The sequence below is a fragment of the Amblyomma americanum genome, chromosome 8 (genome assembly GCF_052857255.1).
Source record: "Amblyomma americanum isolate KBUSLIRL-KWMA chromosome 8, ASM5285725v1, whole genome shotgun sequence".
Lineage (NCBI taxonomy): Eukaryota > Metazoa > Arthropoda > Arachnida > Ixodida > Ixodidae > Amblyomma > Amblyomma americanum.
Window position 1 is genome coordinate 71913266 of NC_135504.1, and position 21864 is coordinate 71935129.

The 21864-nt window shown below is 42.4% G+C and overlaps 1 pseudogene; it reads right to left on the minus strand.

Moving 5' to 3' along the window:
• LOC144102492 (uncharacterized) overlaps positions 1-21864 on the minus strand; it is a 108706-nt pseudogene that overhangs the window by 26457 nt on the left and 60385 nt on the right.

The following is a 21864-nucleotide window of genomic DNA, read 5'->3' on the forward strand; positions in this document are numbered from 1 at the left end:
ACCAAAGTATCTTTTCTAGAAAAGGCACTGTCACGAAAACTGCAACGGTATGGACGATCACTTGTATGGGTGCGCAGGTGTCTGACCAGGCTGTCCCTTGTTGCGAACGCGCTATCCCAGTTACTGCAATGATACGGGCGTTCGCCTGTGTGGGTGCGAATATGCGCTACGAGGTCAGATCTCTCCTGGAAAATCTTGCCGCAGTGGGTGCACTGGTGAATTTGCTTGCCTGTGGGCTTGTCCTGGTGAGTACTCATGCTTGTACTAATGGATGGCACACTGTGGTTGACAGGATGCTTTTCATCAGGTGGACTTTGTCCAGGAAACATGCAAACGTTGTGGTCTCCCATGACTGATCCTGCATTTCAAAACCACAGCACTTTCATCAAAACCTTGCGCCCAAGATGCCACAGCTTGCTTAAAACTAGTGAAGAAAAGCCATATTTAGTATGCAGAGTCTAGGCCCCTCAGTCGAGAAGAACTGTCCAGTGAAAGTAAATCTTCAAACTTTTTGGGTTTATGTCAGGGACATGGCAACATAGCAAAGAAATAATTCCCACCAACTTTGATGCCCAATTATTAGGAGTCTGCAAATATTTAAATTGCAAATATGAACAAAAAATTTTAAGATATAAATAAGCAAACATTGCACAGACTTCTTTTTAAAAAAAAAAGTGTATAGCCTTTGCAACCAGAAGATAAAACACTATACTGACTCAGCACTACACAATATAAAATGGTGTGCACAGAACTGTATATTGTGTGATTAGAAAGCATTAACCAAGGTTTTTAAATATTTCATGATTTCCAGCTCTGATCCTTTTTATGTGTAAAGGAGGAGAGATCAAGCTAACAGAAACAGTACTTAAAAGGATACCATAGGTGATGTGATCACGCAACATGAGAAACAAAATGAAATCAATGAATTCATATGAAGCAACAATTAAAGGTAACATGATGGGTAGCAAAACATAATTCGAATTTCCAGGGATTGGAAGATACTACCAATTTATCCAAAGCTGGAGTTATAAAATGCCCTCTCCCACATCACTGATAAAAAAATTGCGGTAAATCCTTGAGAGGAGGCTCACAGTGCAAACAGTGATAAGCCCGTGACAAATGTGCAGTTTCGGCATACTGGAAGAACAACACAGACAAAATTGTTTCCCTAAAGTCCTCACAAATCAGTTTTCCTTTTCCTATTAATAATATGTTAAGTTGCAGAGGTATTTCTCACATATTGTGAGGCATATTTTGGGAATATTTTCTGGATGCAATAATTGCTAGGGCCTGATACGTCCAATCTATTGGTTCAGTTGGATCCAGTGAGGTTCAAGTGGTCGGTTGGCTACAACACAACTGGAACCAATTCGAACATCCAAATGGAACCAGTTGGAATGTCCAATTTGTTCCAAACAAAATTCCCAAACTTTTTTTTTTTGACTGTGGATAGTGTAGCAGGGGGTGGTAGAAAGTTAGATGGCCTGATGAGATTCAGAAGTTTGCGGGCATACAGTCGGCACAGCTGGCAAAGGACAGGGATAATTGGAGAGGAATGGGAGAGGCCTTTGGCCTGCAATGGTCGTAGTCAGGCTGTTGCTGCTGCTGCTGATGATGAAAAGATGTGTTCTCATTCTGTGATAGTTTGAAGCAGGTGGTCACGCATCATGTTCACAGCTCGTGTGATGTGACCAACCCACCTGCAGAAATTTGCTAAACATCCAAGACAATCGGTGCCCGCGTGATAACGGTCGACCCGATGAATGACAGAAACAAATGCCTTTGTATAGTTTACCAGACACTTTAAACTTAATGTTTGGATAATTTGCTCAGATATTTTGGTTCTGCCATGAAACGAAAGTCAGCACAATATTCGATTGCTGCTGACTAAATATTTCAAAATTTTTGAAAATTAGAAACTCTCAGATACTAAATTCTCGAACTGAGTACGAGCCGAATAACAAACATGTTCAATTCGAAATAGAAATTCCGAATATTTACACTCCCACCCTTATTTTCAATATCGACATCCTCTCATAAGTCTGTATCTGACGCAACTTCAAGGCCTCAAACCGTTCCGACTCATTCCTGTCACTAGAGTACCATTTTAGAACTAAGGTATCAAAACAAGCAAATGAAAGCACACATGAAGTACTCTTGCCAGAGCTATTATTAATATTATTAAAGAAGATTATTAATGTATAGGGGAGTTTAACATCCCAAAGCAACTCAGGCTATCAGGGAGACTCTAGTGAAGGGCTTCAGAAATATCGACCACCTGGGGTTCTTTAACGTGCACTGACATCGCATAGTACACATATTAATAAACAAGAGGCATACATCAAACACTTTTCCGTTAATTTTATGACTGGCTTGAGACGGTTCTCAAAGCGTGCTGCAAAGGGTACCATATATATAGGTAGCAGCCATTTTCAGCAAAAAAATTCACAGCAGTAGTAAAAACAGACACAAATTTAATGTGCGCACATGAATGAACTGTGACTGGAGGGATTAAAAGGTGCACAGTTGTGAAGTGAAATTTCCTTCTTTTAATTCTGCATACAGTTCGCATTTCACCTGGCAAAAAGCGCATGTTACCGGCAGACCGTAAGAGTGCAAAACCCTCCTATCTCAAAGCTGGTTCATACCTCGTCGCATACCAAACTAACATACACTTAGTAATAGACGTAAACATAGTTTCCATGCTCAGACACAAACTTTTTAAAAATTACACTTAAGGATAAGGACAATTTATAAAATTACAGGTAAAGATGAGGACGCTACAGTTCATTCCGCAGACACGTGCTATTAACACAAACCGAAAAATGGAATTGACGTCAAGGTTTGAGTTAAACTCGTGTAGCAACACATACTGGTTACCCAGGTGGTGTTAGTAGTGCTATACACATAAGAATATCATCAGACTTCTATGTGCACTTTGAATTAGCAACCAATTATGGCTTTTGCTCAAGAGCAGGTAAAACAGAATAGGTTAAAGTTCCACACCGAAAATCTGCTTGAACAGTAATAAAAGTTGTTGCTGTAGCTTTGGTAGAGATACTTCATCATAAAGCCTCAGACATGACTCAAGCAAAAACAAAAAACAGCAGAGAAAATAAACAAAATAATCAGAAATGTGCATGGTACTGTAACAACAAAGTCAAGTAAGGCAAGACATTTCCAAAAACTAAAAGCCCTTTAGCACCAGAAGTGAGATCAAGGATGGTTCACCACACATGCATCCATTCAACGGCTACTCACTGCACAGAACGTATTACTTTTACTGCACCTTCTTAATTCAGCAAAAATCTTGAAATATTACGGAAAAAAATATTCTGCTTGCTCTATCAAATGACAACAAGGTGACCTGCATACTTATATCCTTATTTATGCTTAGCCCATCTTGCTCATGGTATCTTAAACAATAGCCATCATTGATCTCCCAGTATCTGTGCTCTCAAAAAATGGGGCATCATGCACTCCGCTTTGTCCGTATAGACAACGATCTGAGGCCTGTAAGCAAGCTCTTTTACAGACTATGAACATCAGGCCATTGAGGCTATGAGGGTTGGGAAGATTTGTAATTGCAGGCTTCTTCATCTGGTAGCATGTATTCCTTGGCTCATTGATATTAGCCTGCAAAGTTAAGAGAGAAAAGCAGGATAAGTAAAATAAAAACTGCAATGCCCTAAGCAGCGATTTTAATATGCTTTCTTTATATATGACTCCACATTGGACAACACATAAAAAGAACTCGGGACCATTCATTACTTAAAGAAGCAAAAGAAATGAAAGAATCTGGACAAGAAAAATATGCAAACAGGCACTGTGCTCAGCAACTACTCAGCTTATACTATGGTCACAAATCTGTGCCTAGAGCAGCCCTAGGCTGCAGCCAACATTTGGAGGTGTGTGGTTGTAACTCTAGACTTGGGAGATGGGGAGCAGTGGGGCTTAGTTTCTGCCAAAACAAGGTACCTATTAGTTTCCAATAATTTGTTACGTTGGTTTTCTTTGATGTGCACCGACACCACACAGCACATAATTTCTTTGTATTCAACTTCTTTCACAATGTAGCCACAGTAGCCAGGATTTAATTGCACTTGGCAGCCAAACGCCACAGCCACTTTGCCATCGCGGCAGTTTGCATATGTGTTTTATCGCATACCACACCACCTCTAATAAGGAACATACTAGCAGGAAGACAGGACACTATGAACAAACATGTACGACATGAACAGAGCGAAACATGCCAAATGTGTTTCTTTGTTGCATCCAGTTCTCTTCGTGCAAGTACGTATTTTAATAGAAATGTGCCCGCTCACCCAAACAGAAGTATTAAAGGGGCTGTGAAGGATGCTCTAATAAAGTTGTGGCATGCATGGGATATTGAAGCACGTCACTCCACGAATAGTGTTTAGCAAGGCATATTTAAATGTGCTTTGTAGAGGCTGAGTTATCTGTAGTTAAATTCGAATTTCAGCGCCTTTCCCCCTCCTCTCGTCACTTTTTGCACGCTGGAAGGTAGGCGCTCCTTCGCCGACCCCCCTCTGAGAGCGAAGCTTCCCGACACACAGGAGCAAAGCGGCTTATTGGCCGCCGCCACTGCCTGACGTCTGCAAGAATCTAGCCAATGGCCACCTCTCACCTTGTCTGCACAGATGCGGGGGACGCAGGAGGGTGCTAGGATGAAAATGTCGCCGGGAAGGGCTCGTCAATTTTGATGCGTGATTGTGGGTCGTCTGCTGCGTGTAGAAGAGCAGTATTTGGCTCGTGTTTTCATGGCAACACAGTGCAGTGATTAAGCGCGTTAATGTGCTCTCCTCGGAAGACGTTTCGGAGCCCCTTTAATACCACAGCAATACCCGGAAAAAATGACCAGATCTTCAATTTAGCTTAAAGAATAGTGTGAATAGCACATCTCGCCTCAAAAGATAACACAGTGTTAACGTGATGACTAGAAGGATGTGAAGTGAATGATTTGAAAAATTGTAGGAAACTGGTCACAATGTACTCAGCATGTCAGGCAAGCATTGTCAGATTTTTTTTTTCCGGGGAATAAATTTTTCCACACTAATCATTTGAAACTGAATGGGAATCAATGCACAAAGTATTGAGGAATTTCCGAAACATATTTGTTCAAATTTTGTCAAGCAGAAATGGGAAATGCTTAAACACTGAAAAATGGTGAAGCATAAAGTGCCACAATAATGATCTGGTATCTCTCCGTTTCCTATTTTTTATCCCTGTCTGCTACAAAGTGGAATAGCAACTCGCTCTAAAATACACTTTAACCTTCCGACACGTTAAGGGCACGATTGCGTATAAAGCGAACTCAGTTTTTTCAGAGAGTGGACAGCATCTAACAGCAATTTCTTTGTTTCAGGTGATTTTCGAATCCTTCAAGTTACAAATAAGCTAGATTGTTTATGCCACATAATGAATTATTTCACAAAACAGTGAGCGGGGTAGCAAGTCATCTGCCATTTTTCTGCGTACATATTTTGTGGCCAGTTGTAAAACGATTTGTTTACTCTCAACGTCAAGCGTAATGTGCACTTGCAAAAAAAATTTATTTACGCAACGCGTTGCATATTCACTTTATGAGTCGCGGCTTATGTGCGTTGCCGTTTTCATTAATTACGACAGTGTGTACACAACTTCCCACATTTCCGCAATAAAACATCCAGTGGTTTGCACTGAAGAACTAACAAATTGTCTTTCTTAAGGCATGAAAATACTATTGAGGCTGAAAATTACTTAATTTTGATGATAACAAGAAATAGCACACCAAAGGGACACATAAGACAATTTGAATCCGACACAAATCGATATATCACCACACTACCAACATAACATATAGGTGTCACCACTAGCAGCCGTCTTTGCAAGCAAACACGCAGCGCATCAAGACAATTTTTTTCATGTGGATCGCTGAGGGTACACTGCCATTCTCTTATAAGCAGTCACTGCGGATCTGTTTTGATCCTGATGTCTTGAGTATGGATCAGGTGGAGAGAACATTTTTCATCACATTTTCTTGGCAATAAATGCATTTTTTTTGCTGCTGGAGACACATCAGTATAGCAAGAAAGAGCCACATAACCCGTTTTATTACAAACAATACAGCGCAACTGTCAGCTAACACTGCCCAATAAAGTAAAGACAATGATGCTAGTTTATGACCAGCATACATGTCAAACAAGATTATAGCTGCACTCTACAAATGCTGCACTGTATTTCTCCACAAGTGTTTCAGACTACAGTAATGAAACCACAGTTTGGGGAGTAATTTTTAAGTACGCAGTTCTGATTGCTGCTCGTCCAAATGTTACCAACCCTAACTCAAGTAAATGACTGCTGATGGAAAGAATGAAAGCATCTTTCTCCAAGCCAACCAACAAAACAACTGTCCACTGTTGTGTCACTAGTGAGGGAATGCAACCACAGAGTAGTAATCTTGCAGGCATAGTGCTGACCAATGCAGCTAGTGACACCAGAAATCATGGGGAGGGCTAAAACTTACACAGATGGGAAACCAAAGAGTACTAATGCTTTTGAGTTTTAATGTACAGAGCACAAATAAGGAAATAAGCACTGCAAACAGCAAGAATGCCGAGACGACATTTGGCAGCAGGTGTAACAAAACACTCATACAAAGGAACCAAGAACACACAAGAAATAAAATGTAAACAGAAAACATGCTGAAAGACTTCTCGATGCTACGAAGTGATTGTTTCTACAAGCACATCAGCTGAACAGCCTATGATGATTCACAGCAATTACAGAAACACTGACATCAGTGGTGACAAACCGTATAGCCTTCTTGTCATAAACACCCAATGAAAATATGACAAGGCTAGCTTCAGTAACACAAACACCTTACGAAGAAGCTAACTCAAAGCACAATTCCAGCACAACTGCTATTCTGACAAAAAGGCTGAGAATAGGCTGCAATATTCCACAAAATATGCCATTTGCACGCAGCACAGAAAGAGCAATCTGACAAGTGACACCAGTGCAGTGAAACTTTTTCGTGCTTTTGGTTAAAAAGATTAGTTCTTAAAGCCTAAAAACTGAAGCAAGCCATGCAATCTTTTGTTCTCTTCTCTCATACATTCTGCTAGCACTACCAGAGTGCCACACTGAAAAAACAACACAGCAGATTTTCTTTTGACGTTATGTCAATAGAGCTGCTTCAATAGGAATCCGTAAAGTGATAAAACATCTAAGCAACACAAGTGTGCTGAGGGGAATAAATTTCAATAAACAATAAGGCCAGATTTTCTTCTGATCTTCATTGGAAAGCTGCGAACACGAGGTATAAATCCTGGACACATTATCACTGAAAACCTTTCTTTAATGGGAAGTGATGTCATCCCTATGTGTCACAATTTCCTCTACTCCACACATGTCTGGAAGCATAGTAGGCTAGTGGTTCCAAAAGAAGATACGAAATAGCCCAGTGCCAGTGTAGTGTCCGCATTAAAAATTAAACAATGCTTGCAAATTAAACTAACTACGGACATAGAGTATGATTTGGTTTATGGAGTTTAACATCCAAAAGCGACTCAGGCTACGAGCGACGCCGCAGTGAAGACTCCGGTAGCTTCGACTGCCTGGGGTCCTTTAAACGTGCACCGACATCGCACAATACACATGCGTTCAACATTTCGGCTCCATTGAAATGCGGCCATCACAGCCAGGATCAAACCCTGGTCTTTCGGGACAGCAGTCGAGCACCATGACAGCATAGCACGCTTCTCATAGGTCACCCAGATAGCATGCTGTTATCTGGTTACAACAGGATAGCTACCAAAACGCGTTCCAAAGGGCATCATGGAACACTGCTATTCCTTCAGTGTCTTGTCTCTTTGTGGTGTTTTAACTTCCACTTAACTGAGAACGCCTTTGAGCACAAGTCACACTGGAATGGTTTTTCACCCTTGTGCAACCGCACATGTGCCACAAGGGATCCCTTTTGTGCAAAGGCCATGGGGCACAGCTGACACTGGAATGGCTTCTCACCAGTGTGGATGCGGACGTGTGTTACGAGGTGGCCCTTTTCTACAAATGTGCTGCCACAGTGGTCACAACGGTATGGACGATCACCCGTATGCGTGCGCTGGTGTCTGTCCAAATTGCTCTTTATTGAAAATGTGCTGCCACAGTGGTCACAACGGTATGGACGATCACCCGTATGCGTGCGCTGGTGTCTGTCCAAATTGCTCTTTATTGAAAATGTGCTGCCACAGTGGTCACAACGGTATGGACGATCACCCGTATGGGTACGCAGGTGTCTGACCAGGCTGCCCCTAGAAACGAATGCGCTATCACAGTAACTGCAACGATACGGGCGGTCGCCTGCGTGGGTGCGAATGTGCTCCACCAGGTGTGATCTCTGCTTGAAAATGTTGCCGCAGTGGGTGCACTGGTGAATCTGCTTGCCTGTGGGCTTGTCCCGGTGAGTACGCATGCTTGTACTAATGAATGGCACACTGTAGTTGACCGGGCACTTTTCATCAGGTGGAATTTCTCCAGGAAACACACCAACGTTCTGGTCTGCCATGACTGATCCTGCATTTCAAAACAAGAGCACTTTCATTAAAACCTAGGGCCCAAGATGCCAGAGCTTGTTTATGACAAGGAAACAAAAGCCAAATTTAGTATCAAGTCATATCTTATTTTCCAGCAAACATCTGGATGCAGAGTTTGGGCCCTTCAGTTGAGAAGAACAGTCCAGTGGAAGTAAATCTTCCAACTTCTTGGATATATGTAAGGAACATGGCAAAGAAATAATTCCCACCAACCCAAATGCGCAATTATTAGTAGTCTGCAAATATTTAAATATTGAATATGAATAAAAGATGTTATGAAATATTAATAAGCAAACATTGCCCGGAGTTCTTTTTCAAAAAAGTTCAGGCCTTTGCAACCAAAATATAAAACACTATACTGACTCAACACTGTACAAAATACGATGGTGTGCACAGAAATGTATAGTGTTTTATTAGACAGCATTAACCGAGTGTTTTAATAATTTCTGGATGATTTCCAGCTCTGAACTTTTTATATGTAAAAGAGGAGAGATGAAAGTTAGACACAGTAAAAAAAATAAATTGAATTTTTAAAATGAAAATCGCCGCTTTTTGACAAACATGTCCCCTTAATAATACGCAACAGGTGATGTGATCATGCAATATGAGTAACAAAATGAAATCAGTGAATTCATATGATCCAACAATTGAAGGTAACATTATGGGTAGCAAAACCTCATTAATTCCAATTTCGAGGGACTGGAAGAAATTAGATTTATTCAAAGGTTGAGTTATAAAATGCCCCCTTCCACATCACTGACAAAAAAAATGCAGTGAAGCCTTGCAACGAAGCTCAATGTGCAGTGATAAGCCTGTGACAACTGTGCAGTTTCGGTGTACTGGAAGAACAAGAGACACAGTGTCTCTCTAATATAATCACAAATCAGTTTTTGTTTATCATATTCATAATATGTTAAGTTGTAGAAATATTTTGCACCTATTGTGAGGTATATTTCGTGAATATTTTCTGGATGCACTAACTGCTAGGGCCTAATGCATCCAATTTGTTGGTCCAGTTGGATTTAGCGAGGTTGATTGGTTGGTTGGATAAAAACACGACTGGAACCGATTGGAAGATCCAACTAAAACCAGTTGGAATGTCCAATCAGTTCCAACGGAAATTTCCATAGCTTTTTTTTTTTACTGTTGCTACAGTAGCAGGGGGCAGTAGAAAGTTAGGTGGGCTGATGAGATTCAGCAGCTTGCAGATATATCATGGGCACAGCCGGCAAAGGAGAGGGTTAATTCGAGAGACATGGGAGAGGCCTTTGGCCTGCAGTGGGCGTAGTCAGGCTGCTGCTGCTGGTGATGAAAAGATGTGTTCTCAATCTATGATAGTTTGAAGCAGGTGGTTACCCGTCATGTACTCAGTTCATGTGATGTGACCAACCCACCAGCAGAATTTTGCCTGATGTCCAAGCCAATCAGTGCCCACATGATAACGGTCCACCCGATGAAGGACAGAAACAAATTCCATTGCACAGTTTACCTGACAGACACCTTAAACTTAATATTCAGATAATTTGGCAATATTTTGGTTTTGCCATGAATGGATTAACGAAAGTCAGCATAGTATTCGATTTCTGCTAAGTATTTCAAAATTTTCCAACATTCAAAAACTGTTAGATACTAATTTCTTGAACTGAATATAAACCGAATAACATATTATATTTATAATAGAAATTTCAAATATTTACACAACCATTCCTATTTGCAATATCTACAGCTTCTCATATGTCTGTACCATGACTTAACTTCAAGGCCTCAAACTCATTCCTGTCACAAGATGAGTAACTATCTAAACAAATCACAATTTAGGCCTTTAGAGGACTAAAGGTAGCAAAACAAGCAAATGAAAGCACACAAAAAAGGCTGTGGTTATGGTCTGGATAAACCTGAAGTGACGTGATAGCTACAGCTGGCCGAGTGGAACTGGCTCAGTCGAATTGCAAAGTCAGTCCTTCGCTGCTCCGTTTCACTGGACACCAGACACCAAATATAATGTGCATATAAAAACGAACTGTGACTGGAGGGATTAAAGATAGCATAGTTGTGAAGCGAAATTTCCTTCTTTGAATTCTCCCTACAGTTGGCATTTGAGCCAGCAAAAAGCTCATGGTTACTAGCAGACCGTAAGAGTGCAAAACCCTCTCATCTCAAAGCTGGTTCATACTTTGTCACATATGAAACTAACATACACATTGTAATAGAAATAAGCACGGTTCATGTTAACACAAAAAATTTAATAAAAATGCATCTAAAGATAAGAATGCAACACTTCATTACACAAGCAGACACATATTGCCAAAAACCTAGAAATGAAATAAATGTCAAGGTTTGTGTTAAACGCATGTAGGAATAGATATTACTTAGCCAGCTAGTGTCAGCAATGTTATACAGATGAAAAATATCAACAGACTTCTATGTCCAACCACAAAAAAGCAGATTATATTGCAAACATTGAATTAGCAACCAATTATGGCTTTCAGGTAAAACAGAACAGGTTAAAATTCAACACCGAATTTCTGGCTGAGCAGCAATAAAAGCTGTTACTGCAGCTTTGGCAGAGATGCTCTGATCATAAAGCCTCAACCATGGCTAAAGGAAAAAAACAAGAAACAGCAGAGAAAATTAACAAAATAAAGAGAAATGCACACACATAGCACTGTAACACGAAAGACAAGGCGAGACATTTCGAAAAATTAAAGGCCCTTAAGCACCAGAAGCGAGATCTCAAGGATGGTTGACCAAAGGCACATGCATTCAATGGCTACTCACTGCACAGAATGTATTTCTTTTACTGAACCTTATTCTTTCAGCAAATATCTTGAAAGATTATGAAAAAAAAATGTTCTGCTTGCATTGTGCTCCATCAAATGACAACAAGGTGACCTGTATACGTATACCCTTCTTTATGCTTAGACCATGTTGCCCATAATATCTTAAACAATAACCATCGTTGATGTCCCAGTATCTGTGCTCTCGATAGAAAGGGCATCATGCACCCCATTTGTCCATATACACCACGCACTGAGGTCTGTAAACAAGCTATTTTACAGACTATGAACATCAGGCCATTGAGCCTATGAGGATAGGTATTGAAGATTTCTTCCTGTGGTAGCATATACCCCTTGGCTCGATATCAGCCTGCAAAATTAAGCAGAGAAGAACAGTGGAAGTAAAATACAAACTGCAGTGCCACAAGAAGAGATGTTTGAACACTTGCTTTAGAAATGACTGTACAACAAAACACAAAAAAATTACTCTGAACTAACCATTAGTTCTCAACGCAAAAAGATAGGAAAGATAATGGACAAGAAAAAAAAAGTACTATAGGCATCTTGCTTATGATATGCCTACGTAGGTTTGAACATGACATTTGCTGTATGCTTTAGTGCCATGCCACATAAGGTATCTTCTACAATGTTTGTAATTTAAGCCTTGGTGACTGGGCATGCTGGATTTGAAGACTGATTTGGTTTGCCTGCAGAGTTTCACTCCTTTGGATCACTGAATATGCTCTTCTACAGAATGTGAGCAATAAGCTATATGCATTTGCATACAGCTTGACCGCAGTTGATTTCAAAACATTCTTCCGCAAGCATCTTGTCTTCTCAGCATTGATTATAATGCTGCAAAATAAAGAACAGCAAATTAGCTCATGCAGAAGCAAAGCTTCAAAGCCATAGCAGCATTCTTTGTATGCATGCTTTGTGTATTCCAATACTCAAGTTCATATTGAACTTGGAAGGGGAAGGGATCTGGCTGTATTCATAGAGCAAAAAAGACAAGGCCTGATGTACTGTTTTGTGTGCAAACCCCAGACAATGATTGCCCAGACAATGCATTTGAACGGCCAAGAACACTGAAACACTTGGAAATGTTAATGTTCGCAAGAGTTGTTCAGAAAGGCGCATTGCCGACAGCAGGCGCTTCTTGGCGTGTCTGCACTGTCTTGTAAAATAGGCAGAGCAAAGCAGCATAAGCCTCACACGATGCCGCAAGCAGAGCTGCTTCCAGTATAAACAATGATAATATCTTAGTCATGTCCAATAGAAGTGGTAGAAGCATATTTCTTGTGGCATAATAGTGGATAACAAAACAAATTCATTTGGTAGAAAGGAACTCTTCACTTTCAAAACTGCTCAGTGGTAGACTGTAACCTGTGCCCGCTCTTAACGTTTTTCAGTGTCAACACCTGACTGGTGCTGCAAGTAGGGACTGCTGACAATAAAGCATTACCGAAACGACACTCATGGTACACACTGCATCAGACGGTTGTTCCTCAAAGTCACGCCACTCTATCGAATTCTGCTCTGCAGTCCCTATGCTTCCTGATCTACTAGAGTTTTAGCACACGCACAGTAACCTAACTCATGCAGATATTTACAGGACAGATTTGAAGTGTAGAAGCACGCATTTAAAAAAAAAAATTCTCCAACTTTCCCCATCTCCAGGGGAGAACATAACAGTGATATCCTAACCAAAGTCCCTTAGCAGCCACTTAAATCACTGGACAGCTGCCGTTCATACATCCAACACGAGTGCTTAATGACTGGAATGTTCGAATAGTGCCACTTCACGGTGCACAACTTGCTTGGTTTACCTAGAAAGAAGTCAAGTGCAATGCCAACTGCAACAATGCCAGCGAAGAGACTCATTTCTCATTGTGCACATAAATAAAGGGCACCAGCAGCTAGAAAGAAGGCCCTTAATTGAATCCCCTGCACGGTGGTTGTTCTGCCTTTCCAGTCATAAGTGGTTCACTGTTCCTTCTGCCACATGAATCAGTGGTGAGGCCAATACAGTACTTTAGTTGAATGCAGTAAAACTGCTAAGGCACCAGCATGAAAACAACAAACAATACAGGAGCCCTTGCAGTCTTACCGGAAACAGGAAACAGCTCCATTGCCTTTAAAGTGAGAGTGCATACACTAGAGGAAAGATACACAGGTAGAAAGGACGCACTCACTGTTAGGCCAATGAGGCCATTTTGTTGCCCCCTCAACACGTTTGTTGCAAGAAGGGAAGGCCTTTGAGTGGAACCCCGTTTTAAAGCAAGAGGTTTATTTGCTAGAGCGTTGGTACTTATCTGATGCCAGCAACTAAGCTGTAAAAGAACTCATAAGGAATTAGAGAAGTGGATGCACCTTGTAACCAAATTAAAAGGTACAAAACACCGGTAGCAGACCGACAGAGACCCAGTGTGGGGTAAGGCCCAAAAAAACCCAATTTTTATCCAATTCACCTGCAACCTATACACTACCGTAGCGCATATGTTCATTCCTGAATTCGCTCTGCAGTGTCATCAGGATTGGTATTAAACCAATTCATGTAAGCAAAGTATCTGTTTGTGTGCACCACATTATGTCCCCCAACACAATACCTTAAGCCAAAATTTCGGCCTGCCTAGAGCAAAAACTGGTAATGGCGCAAGAAACGGGGACACAGAAGGCACACAAAAGACAAGACTGACGCCAACTCAGACTTGAGTATCTTGCAGACGCGCCTGACGTGCCCCCAAGATGGCTGCAGAACTCCGAATAATGACTGAACCTCCAAAGGAACTATTTTCCGTTTCAAGCAGTAGGAGACCACTCGAGACTGGCACTTTGAGACGGCAATCAGGTTGAGACACGTAATGGCAGGTTTGGTGCGGAAGCTTCGAAAGAGGAAAGGGCCCATTGTAGGAGAAATATGGTCAAGTAAAACTCTAGTTTGGGCGAGTTGGTTCATGTTGAAAGAAACAACAAGTTCTACTAGCAACAAGTTCTACTAGCAAAGCAAGCAGATCTGCAGCACCACCAGAGAAAGCTTGAAAAAGGTACTTTCTTTAGGTGTCATCACATTAATACAAAAAACACAGCCTGGCTTGAACTAGAATGACACATTTTGAGTGACAATTACATTACCTTTCAGGGGTTTGACAAAACCAGTAAAAAAAGGTAACAGTTTATTTGCATTGAACAGAAAAATGTAGCCCATGGCAACTTAAATGTGTAATACAAAACACGAGGAAAAGAATTCCACCTACAGAGCATGGAAAGACAGACACTCTTAATAAGACCGACAGCTTAATTTTAGGCATCAATACTTTTTCACCACAACAAAAAGCTTACTGTCTAAGGTGTTCGACTCCACAATGATTTTGTGACAAATGCGATAAAAAGTTTTTACCAGGAATTTTTCAAACAGTCAATGAGCCTGTTTCATGTGCCCCTATGCTGGAAACAATGATCAGTGAGCATGACGACAATCATGCACCAGAAAAAAATAATGAACTAAAGCTGACACAGTTACAGCCGTCAAATATTAATTAGGCAGTGATGGTAGAGCATAGCGACCATTTCAGTCTCCACACCCAGAGTTGTTATGTACAGTGATGTGTACCTCCTTGGAAATTTCAGTGGAACATGGCTACCATGTCAACCAAGAAATGTAAAGCACTGTGGCACCATCTAGGAATGAAAGTTGAAAGCACATCATTAGTGATGCAAAAATTGAAAACTGAGAAATGGTTTCTGAGGAAAGGAAATGCACAGTAATTGTCTCACTTATGTCATGGACACCTAGGACCACACCACAAGGGAAGGAAGGAATGTGAGAGTGAAAGAAGAAAGAGAAAGAGCTGCCATAGTCCTGTCCAGAATAATTTTGACCACTCGGCGATCTTTAATGTGCACTGACATTGCACAGTACATGGGCACTCCTGCCTTTCACCTCCATCGAAACGTGGCTGCCGCAGCCAGGTTCGAAACCATGAACTTCGGCTCAGTAGCCGAGCGCCCTCACCACTAAGCCACCGTGGTGAAGGGAGCATTGCTCAAAAGGTGCATTGGAGAGAGCATAAATTATAATCAGATATGATGGACACATCTTATCCAGAAATAAGTAATAGTTTACAGAGGTGTGGTCATGTTATGGGATATACCGAAAACAGCAAGGTTTCACCACGGGATGGTGCTTCAGTAGGTATGATGCGTTCTCATCGCGACAGGGCTAAAGGCCCCGTTCACCCAAAAATCAATTATCTGTGCTGCCGGCGTTGTGAGCGAAAAGTCACGGGCATGGGTCTGCCAGGCAGTCCCCAGAAAATAACCTAGGAGACAGCTGGGCCACCTAGGTCATGTGACCTTATGGCATCATCACAACCTGCCCACTGGGTATTGAGAAAACTGCATACCATGGCACATGGCAGCTAAATTAATTATTGGTCACTCGGAAGGCAGAGCTTAAGTGTCCCCTACAATTTATTCCTATGCCAATTTTACACTACAGATCCTTATTTCTCTAATTACAGTGCTTAAGTTTTACAATATGAATAGAGATCTTTTAATTCCCATCATACTCTCATGATATGTTTTGTTTTTGGTGAGTTGTCGGTTCGTTTAACACGTTGCTGCCAATGCTACGGATACAATTAAACGTGCCGAGAGAACACAAGAAAAATTACAACCAGCAGTGTTTACACAGAATATTTACAAACACTAATCCCAAAACAAAATAAAATAAAGCATATATCCTATTCAGTAGCAGCAGAGAAAATGCTTCTGCTCCCAATGTATCACTCAATATTTGATTACAACTGTGAAACTCTTAGAGGGGCCATGACATGGTCGTTCTTCATATTGCAGCTTTATGCTTCAGTAACTAATACAAGAGCTTATGATTCAGTTTCTGAAATTTGGCGTTAATAATAGTAACGCAGTTATTCTTCGGAATAGGTATAGGGTCCGGCTACACTAGGCCGATGGGGCGGCGATCGGCGGTCGGTTGGCTGGTCGGTATGCAAATGTCATCACTGACGCACTGGTCTGTCAAGCTAAACCGACGACGACGCCAGCACGACAGACGACCCCGTATCGCAGTAGTGTAAGAGTGAACTTAGTGTGAACTGGCAGAGTGTGGTGGGGGACTAGCTGGTACGACATTATATAAACTTAAGAATTTTATAACTTATTGTACCTGATGCTAGCCGCGGCGACATATGCGATGTGCGTGCACCAGCAAAGATGTGCTTTCATTTGGCGCCTGCGCATAGAACATATCAGCGAGGCAATTGAGCGACACGGGCAGAAAACGCCGCACGACGGTGCCGCTCGTCGCCGTCGCCTGGGCTTGTGCGGCCGAGTGAAAGCTTCCCGCCCGGTGAATAGACGGCCAAAAAAAAAACTGCGCTTGTGCACCTTATCCTTATCGAAAAAAGCGAACCGAGCAGCTGCATTTCATATCTCCACACTTTCTTAGAATGGCCTGCTTACGAGCGAGGTGAGCAGGCATTGTTTTTTTAAAGGTGCGTCTCAGGCTCGATACGAGTGATGTGCCTGATGGATGCGGTACAGTGGAGACACTGCAGCACCTGCTACTTCGCATGGCCATGTTCGCTGACGCTCGTCGCGATATGCTCGCAACTACAGGGTGCTGGGCATACTCCCGGACTCGCTCAAGACGCTGTTGTGGCCGCAGGGCAGTGCGCGCACCCGTGAGCAAGCCTTGGTGAGCCTCTGAGCATTTCTCGAACAGACGGGCTTGACATCCCGTCTATTTTGCGCCACGTAGTGACGCGCACTGACCGAACCGAACCCTCCGCGTGCACTACCTAGGACGAGAAACAGCTGGGAGCCCCAACCCAGCTGTTGTGTGCAGTGTTGTGCGCGCGTTTTTATTTTTTCTTTCTTGACTGTACATGCGCACAACCTGGACAACTTTATTGTTACCCTTTGTAAATAGTGTCTCAATGACCACTCCCTATGTCATTTCTTGCTGTCCCCTCACTTCTTTCATCTCACTTCTTTATACAGCTGCCTGCTATCCTTTATTTCCGCTGCCCCAGCTCAGGTGCCATCAGCACAGTGATGGCAGATGCCAGGGTCACCAAAAATCTTTTAACTTCCATTTTTATTATTATTTTTAGAAAAGACTTACTACTACTTTCTTATTAATCAGTGGGGAACTCCTGCCAGATGCTTGAATTTTGGTCGACAGTGGACTGCCCGCACCTTTCGTGACGAGGCCTAGTGGGTACGGAGGATTCGTGTGTGCGATTTCGGCGATTGCGGACAGCGAATTCGCAAGCTTTAGCATCTGAAAATAGCTGTCAAGCGTAATTTTGGCCACAGAACCCTAAACGCAACGGCAGCCTACATCGCAGGGTGCAAGTACAATAAGGGGAAAGTGCCGATATGCGCTGAAGGCAGCCGGCAGCAGCCGTCGGCGTCGACTGTGGACAACAAATCTGGTTGTTTTCATTGATTCAAGTGATGTCCGAACGTATTTTTAGCTAAAGCGCTTTTAAATCAAATACTGACGACATAACAGGAAGCAGATACAATTTGCGGAAAGCGCCGGTACTACGCGAAGCGTTTCCCAGGCAGGCGATATAGCATCAGCGGTGCTTATTGCAGTGTTATCATAGCGTGTAAATGAGTAAAACTACAATTTGTGAGCAATACTATGTAATATTTAAGATAAGGAGAGCCCACCTTGCGTTTTATGCCAAGCAAACGAGCAGTAGTGTTTGCACACAGCTATGTAAACAACCCCAGCCCGGGGCTGCAGTTGTCGTGATCGTCGCATTCCTAGGCCACAATGTGCACGCACAGTAAACGCTAAATGATGTACTATTGTATTCAAGAGCTCATTTAGATGGTGGAGATTATTCATCGGCGCGGGCAGTGAAAGCATTCGAGTCGCTTAGGGTTTTGCAAGCGGCTTGGTTCCTGCAAAAGGGTTTTACGAGCCGAAAAGAATGTATGTTTGACTTACAAATGCACACATGCAGGGAGGAAGTTGTCTCATTCGGTACTTTTCTCTGCTCCTTTCGTGCCTCAAGGTTACTCTAGTGCCACCTTGTGATGATTCGAGTTTAATTATCGAGCCGAAGAATAGCGGACAAGAAATTGGGAGCCAGCTACAAAACGCAGCGGCTATCATGGCGCACATTGACGACGGCATGCACGACACATGCCGCTTTTCACATACAGGAGAGCTTGACTGCTCAAAAGAAACTACACTCATAACATAAAAATAACATGTTTATGAGCGTAAATAATACAGCAAGGGTCCACCGATTTCTCTTTCCTCAACAAACAGAAAAGGGGTGCCACGAGTAAGTCCGCTTTTTTAAGGATCACTCAGGTCGCGTACTAAGCTGAGGGCTACCAAAAAGAAAACACTGAAAATGCATTTTATTTCGATAAGCTAAAAAAGAGAAAAATTCCGAGCGACCGCCATGTACGGTGTGTATGCAAGCACCTCAACAGCACAACAGCACGCAGCAGACGACGCGGGATGGGTATGTCCTTGTGACGTGAGCAATCACAAGTTGCCAGACCAGCAAGCAGTTCGCTGAAGAAACGGCAAAAAATCATTTTAAAAATATTTACCCCACAGAATCAACTGAAACTTGGGAGAATTTTAATTTAACAAGTTGAGAATTAACTGTAGTAAGCAGGGTATGTGTGAAAATAGGCTGTCATGGCCCCTTTAATGTAATTCCATCATGACATATAGTCTCATCAGAAGGTTCCAAGGATGTTGTTAAGCTAAAAAGAAAACCAGAAACAAACAGCAGTGAAACAAGTTGGAGCTTGATCCCGGTACATGAGCAAAGACAGGATATGAGCAATACTAAAGGGTCTAATGAATAAAAGGCGAGGTCAAGAACAGCCTTAGCACATGTAGCTGCCCATTTCTCCTCTTTCAGGCAGAGTTCAAATAACAAGGATAAAAAAAGTACAACTGGCACTGTGCTTCAGGATATGATAACAAAGTTCTAAACATGATGTTTTTCTACGGGATCCAAATAATATCACGCATGGCATTTCTCAATCCCTGCCATGGCATTTTAGCCACGGTAATGCAATGCGAAGGCATGATAACCACTGGTCCTTAAAGGTAACAGTGGATTCCAAGACAACGCAAGTGTAGCAAAGGTCGGCAGAAAGTTAGGTGGGTGGTTGAGATTAACAAGCTTGCTGGCATACGGTGGCAGAAGCTGGCAAACAACAGGGTCAGTTGGAGAGGCATGCGACAGGCCTTTGCCCTGAAGTGGGTGCAATCAGGCTAATGATGATGATGAAGTAATCCTGCCCAAAGCGCCACCACATTTCTTGTTACACACTCATCTTTGCGCACGCAAATCACTGAATATGCAGCGATAAAGGATACGAGCAAAACGTTGTGGGACAGCGTAGTTGGCAGCAGTTGTTTTGGAGGACCTCCCTTAGGCTTCCTGTATTCCTTGAACTCTCGCTGTTGGCTACGATGCCTGCAAAGTGAAGCAAAGCATAGTCGCATATGCAGGTGAAAAGCCCCAAAGACACAAGGGCATTGTTCATCTGCAAACGCAGGTAATCGTGCATTGGAAAGGCATCATGAGGTAGTGCTAATGATGCAGGTGTGTGCATACACCACACATTACTGCAACTACAGATGTAAATTTACACGCCTTGAATATCAATGTACTCATAACAGAAAGGTCATTTCTCAACAGCTTGCGATAGTTTGCCTAGATTGGACTGTAAACTCAAGAACAAAGGCTAAAAAGTCTAATAAAACCCAAATTCCGTTCGCTCAGATGTTTACCTACTTTAAGAGCAAACGATGATAATATGGCAGAACTATGTTGATTTCAAGAGCGGATTAGTGAAGTTAAGATAGCCTTGGGTAATAACAGTTCTTCACAGTCAAGTATGTACTAGAGGGTCCCTGGAATGACTCTGATGGTCACATTCTAATGCAACAGATCTGTAGAGATGATCTTTGTGAGTATTCGAATCAAATTTATAAGCTCTGTGTGGACCTTATAATTTACAAATAGATTTTTTTAAATGTTTATCGCAGCAGCTCAGAACCGATTACGGCGACTGTTCACCACATATCCCCTACCTCAATGACGTTAAAGGGCAGTCTGGACAAGCCTACTGACGTCATCGGGCATGCTGAGAGAGCGTATGTGGGCGAGTGGGCAGGATGGGGTACAGAGGTAGAGTCAAAGCCTGTTTTTATTATCTTTTTTTTTCTGGAACATCGGCGTGTATGAATTGAGGGATACGAAGTGGAGCACCATTTTTAATCGCCGATACCTTCAGTTTTGGTTTGATCATAGAAGGTTGTGGCCAAGTACTACACCAGGGTGGCCAAATCCTGCTCTGGTGCGAGAATGCATTGTCGGTTCTGGTCACCGAGATCAGGCCGCACTCCAGGCCTGGTTATGCAATTCCATCGACACGCGGATTTTTTTTTTAGGATAGTGTTATTTGGAGACACATGGGAGAGGCCTTTGCCCTGCAGTGGGTGTAGTAAGGCTGGTGATGATGATGATGATGACCTTCAGTTTTAACGAAGGTGGCTTAAAAATATTTGCGGTGCGATGATGACTGATAGAATACCTATCACTCGTGCTTTTCTTAACCTCAGTATGTGTCATTTCATGGTCCCTTTAAGACGTAGAAATGAATTTGGTAGGAGACATGCATGATTTCTATGCCAAAGAGTTTTGTGGAATGCTGAAACTGCTTCCTTTTTACGCAACGGTTCGACAGGAACCAGTGGTTTGTGCTGCACATTTCTGAAGGACACCTGACCACAGAAGAGAATTGGGACAGTATACATTCAACACACACTAATTCGCTCATTTGTTTCCCGAAGAGGCCCTCTGTCTAATCGTGCCTTGCTAGAACTCTTGCTTCTCATGCAGATGGCTTATAGTTCATGAGGGTTTAACGCCCGAAGAGACTCAGGCTATGAGGTACGCCGTAGTGAAGGGCTTCTGAAATTTCGACCACCTGGGGTTATCTAATGTGCACTGACGTCGCACAGCACACGGGCCTCTATAATTTCGCCTCCATCGAAATTCAATTGCCGTGGCCGGCATTGAACCCACGTCTTTTGGGTCAGCAGCCAAGCGCCATAGCCACTGAGCCACCGCGGCGCTTTGCTTCTCATGCAGAGGTTCAGCACATGCATGCACAGTGGGTTAATGCGCACAGATACAAAGAGCAGAATCAGCCTTCAACTAGCTCGAGACAAGTTACTCCAGACCAGAACTCAAATAATTACAGGTGTTTCAACGAAGCTCGTCACTAATTTAATAAAATGGGTTTTTTGAGATATAAAGATGGCTTCTGCAGCATAGAAATAGTGTTGATAGACATAAGAAAACAAGCGAAGCATGTTGACTATGTCTACAGTGAAGCTTCGCCCCATTCAGGACCACCGCACGAAATTTCTCTATGACAAAAAAAATAGTCCGTAGTTAAAAGCT